Genomic DNA, 5,013 nt, shown 5'->3' with positions numbered 1-5,013 from the left:
TTCTGTTAGGTCCAAATCCTTAGTTTCCTCATCTGTGAAATGGAGATTACATGAGATCTATATTGCAGGATTAAGGATAAAGTTGATAGTTAATGCAAATTGCTTAGCATACTGCCTGGCATATTGGAAGTGCCCAGAATTGGGATTGTTATTATCACTATTATTTTGATCAGCTCTCCTCAGTTAACAGATGGGGAAACCGGGCTGGACAGAGTCAGGTAGTAAGTCAGGGATGGAGGAGAGGTGACCAGCGCTAGGCATTTAGACATGTGCGCAGGCCAGTGTGGGCTTTGGAGCTGAGCAGAGAGCACCTTTTGGGTTTGTCACATAACCCCATTCGGGCTAGTTGCCCAACCTCTTTGAGCCCTGGGTTCTCCGTCCTTACAAAGCCTCATGAGATTGTTGAGGGTGGAGAGGTGGGTCACCCACCTAGAAGGCAAGGAGCCTTTCTTCCAGCCCTGTGGGGTGCTGCCTTCTTAATCTCTACTTAACCCAGTGGGTTTTATTTATTTATAATTTAATCAATCTGGACTTAATCCAATCAGTGTGTCTCTTATCCTCCCTCCTTCCTCTTCTCTCTCGTTACTGTCTAGCACTGTCAGTTCCAGGCTCACTGCCCTTGGCTCACATGTTTTCAAACAACTTCCTTTGAAGGGCGTTTTCAGCGAAGACCACAACCACATTCTAAGTTTTGGGGGCATAGGGTATCAATGTCCCCATCTGGTGAAATATATAGCGAGGATTAATTAAGATGACATTACTGGTCGATAGCACTCTGCCAGGTGTGTCCACACAACGGTGTTGCCAGGCAGATCTTTCATTCAATTCTGTCGATATTTATTAAGTGCCTGCTACGTTCTAGATACTGTTTTATCCACAGTGGTGCCTCATGGAGCTTACATAATGGGAAGAGATTATAAAAACATGAACCACTAAGTAAGGTCATTTCAGATTGTGATAAAAGCTACAGCAAAAATAAAATAAAGGGCTAAGAGAAGGCATTTAGGTCACTACCTACATACAATGTATATAAATTCATATAATGTAAACATACCAAAGCATAAACTTGTTACTTAGAAATTTTTATGGTAGCTTCTTTTCCTGGTAAATACAGATTCTCAGTGGGCTGCTGTCCATGGGCATTAGAGAATGCTGCAGTCAGCTCTCGTTAGACAAAGGGCCGCCGATTTTCTAGGCCCGGTATTCTTAAATTGTTAGTGGAGAGTTTAATCCACCTTCACGGCAGTCTATGAGAGGTGTGGATTTCGAATCTCAGAACATTCCCTGGATCTAGGAGTCTCTGCTTTCATTGCTGTATTTGAGGAGGGTGAACCCAGCCTGCGAAACCAAGAAGATGCCATCCCTAAGTAAATAACCAACTGAGCATGTTTGAAGGATGTCAAACAAAGACGAATGTAGTCAATTCAGAAAAAATGAGCCCACTGGGGAAGAGAACAGTGGCTACAGCTGTGCAGAACGAAACTGCCCAGATGGAGGGTTTTATATTCTCCTTTACAGCAGGACACGATATTCTCTTTACCAAGGCAATGAATTTTTCCTAATAATTGCTGCTAAAAAAAAAAAGAAAAGAAAAGAAAAGAAAAAAGCCCTACTTTATGTCAGTTGCTTAACATAACATATTAATAAGCTTCGCAAGAAATCTGTAAAGTAGGAGGAAACAATTTCAGCCAGTGTAAGTAACTGGGTCAGGAGCCTCCATTAGCATTGGGACAGCTGGGGTGGGACTCAGGTGGTCACTGAGTCTCAACCCTGCGTCCTTTACACCCGCCATCCAACCAACCTCAGATGCCACCTACTTAGTGAGATAGAGAAGTGACAGAGCGCAGGCCAGGAGACGTCCAAGACGGAGGCCTGCATCCACCAGTATTCCTTCTCAGCACACTGTTCAGCCCGTGGAACCTCACCTGATCATTCCACGGAAGGCAAGGACTCCTTTCTGCTATTGAGGACAACATGGTTGGTCGTTTTTTATTCTTTTGCTTGTTTTCCAGTGTGTTAAGTGACTGGAGTACCAATCAGCCTGAGATTGCCCTTTTCCAAAATTAAAATATCTTTAAGCTATTTTCGCGAGCGGGGCACCAGCCCGGCTCAGCCAGTAGAGTGTGCGACTCTTGATCGCGGGGTTGTAAGTTCAAGCCCCACGTTGGGTGTAGAGGTTACTTAAAAACAATAAAATCTTTAAAATCAGAAGTTATTTTCATTATAAAAATAGACCATACTTGTTGTAAAAACTCAAAAGTGTGCCTAGCAGAAGACTCCCATCTTTCTTTTCCAGCAGAGCCTTAAAATTACCTTCTGACCAGAAGAAGATGGATCTTTTAATTCCTCTCACAGGGGGCGCAGATAAGAGATAAGAAAGCTAGGGACTCCCCCTCAAGTTTTCAGATGATAATCTGGGCTGGCCTGAAGTTTATTAATAAGTGGTCCAGTTTTCAACAGACCCTTTATGGGATGTCACCTGTGTGCTAGGTGTCGCTGATCCAAGATGGACAAAATAGCCTCTGACCTTAGGGAACTCCTTCTGGTGTTAATTTTTTTTTTTTTAACGTTTATTTATTTTTGAGACAGAGAGAGACACAGCATGAACGGGGGAGGGGCAGAGAGAGAGGGAGACACAGAATCGGAAGCAGGCTCCAGGCTCCGAGCCATCAGCCCAGAGCCCGACACGGGGCTCGAACTCACGGACCGCGAGATCGTGACCTAAGCTGAAGTCGGACGCTTAACCGACTGCGCCACCCAGGCGCCCCTCCTTCTGGTGTTAAACACCCTGTTGTAAAGCAAGGATTACAATGGTAATCCCTAGTGAACATACAAAGAATCCCATTTTTAGAGCCGGTTAAAAATTTTCTTTTAGATCTGAAGAACACAGAATTGACTGATCAGAGAAGTGTTCATTTAGCCAGGCGTGAGAGTTCTTTACTGTGCAGGTAAGCCTGACTCGGGCTGACATAGACACAGAGGGGGCAGAGAGTGGGATGCACCCTCTCCAGCAATCCTTAGCGGAGTGTCTTGTTTCTTTTCTGTCTGGTTGTTGAGATCTCCCTAGGTAACATGCGCAGTATGTTCCATGTACCCCGAGTATATGCCAGGTCGGTTAGTCAGCAATTCTGCTTCAAGAATCGGCCTGTTTTCCATTACACCATTACATTCAAAATGGAAGGAATTTAAAATGTAAAAGCATTTGCTGTGGTGAGGAGGGAGACTCTAGGGCCAGGACCAGAATCCAAGTCTCCTCACCAGTTTAATGCCTTCTCTGTTACACTCCACAGTTGAGTCTTAGGGCACCAAGTGGGTGGTCATTAATCTTGTATGGACTTTTTTTTTTTTTTTCTTTTTATGTTTATTTATTTTTGAGAGAGACAGAGACAGAGCCTGAGTGGGGGAGGGGCAGAGAGAGAGGGAGACGCAGAGTACAAAGCAGGCTCCAGGCTCCAAGCTTGTCAGCACAGAGCCCCACGCGGGGCTCAAACTCACGAACTGTGAGATCATGACCTGAGCCGAAGTCAGACGCTCAACCGACTGAGCCGCCCAGGAGCCCCTTGTATGGACTTTTTATACAGTGCTGATTATATCACCTGTATTGTGCTGGGCAGCAGAGATTTAAAGTTGGACAGGTCGGTTACTGTGCTTGATAAATATCCCAGTGGCAAGACAGAAGAATAAATTGACAATCTATCTACACCCTGAAATGGATCAGTTGTAGAGGGAGGGACACCAAGCTAAGTGGTGAGAACACAGTAGGGAGGGCTTCTCAGCATAGTGAGTGAATGAAAGCTCATTTTCAGAATTTAGAATGAAAAAAAATACACATATATATTTTTATATACATATTTTTATATTGTATTTTTATATGTATTTTATATGTATTTTTTATATACATGTATATAATTTTACCCCTTTGTCCAGAGCTGAGAGATCTGGAAGAATCTCCAGGCTTTCCCACACTGGGTGAGAGGTCAGACTAAGTACATTGCCAAGTTACTATTGGAGATTGGATTAGGGACTAATCTGATCTAATTAAACAAGATGTAATCAATGCTGATATTTTTAGTTTTCAGCTGTTTCCTTGTTCTTTTTTTAAAAATTTTTTAATGTTTATTTTTGAGAGAGAGACAGAGGGAGCACGAGTGGGGGAAGGGGAGAGAGAGAGAGAGAGAGAGGGAGACAGAATCCGAAGCAGGCTCCAGGCTCTGAGCTGTCAGCACAGAGCCCAACGGGGGGCTCCAGCCCACAAGCCACGAGATCATGATCTAAGCTGAAGTCGGACGCTTAACCGACTGAGCCACCCAGGCGCCCGTCTTTGTTCTTTTGTTAGTGATTATAATTTAGTGCTTATAGGATGGTGTCTTGGGCGGGTCTGATTCAGGCCCTACTGCTTCAGAGGAAACAGCCTTTCATCCATTCATTCAGGATGTATTTACATGGTGCCTAAAGTACCTCAAGTAGCTGAGTTGTTTGACTTCACACATCCCTTTCTCCCTGTGGCCCTCAGTTCCTCCATCTACTCAGAGACGTGCCCTCACGGTTGACCCAAACCATTCAGGTTACATTCCAGCTTCATCTCTTTCCTGTTGTGTGACCACATGCGGGTTAATTTGGTTTCCCTGAGCCTGTTCCCTCATCTGTAAAATGGGGTTGCGCTGAGGGTGAAATTAAGGTAGCCCGACGGAGCACTGGCGCCCAGCGCGCTCCACCGGGAGTGGCGGCCCTTCGGCTCGGCGCACTCCCTGTGGGCCGGCCCGGAACCGGTGACAGGTGTGAATCAGGGCGTGGCTCACGGCCCGGGGGCGTGGCGAGGGTGGCACTTAAAGGCAGGGTCGGCGCGGGGGCTGCGTTCCGCGGTGCCCGGACGGCGGAGAGGTGGGTCGGCCGTGGGCTCCGCGCGCCGAGGACCCGAGCGGCGTTACCGGGCCCACGCGGCCCAGCTGCCCGCACGCGGCCGCCGCGCCGGAGCTGGGGACCCGGCCCTGGGGGCGGGGCCTGCAGCCGGCC

The sequence above is a fragment of the Panthera uncia genome (assembly GCF_023721935.1).
Source record: "Panthera uncia isolate 11264 chromosome C1 unlocalized genomic scaffold, Puncia_PCG_1.0 HiC_scaffold_4, whole genome shotgun sequence".
Taxonomy (NCBI): domain Eukaryota; kingdom Metazoa; phylum Chordata; class Mammalia; order Carnivora; family Felidae; genus Panthera; species Panthera uncia.
Note: the sequence above shows the minus strand (reverse complement) of the source record.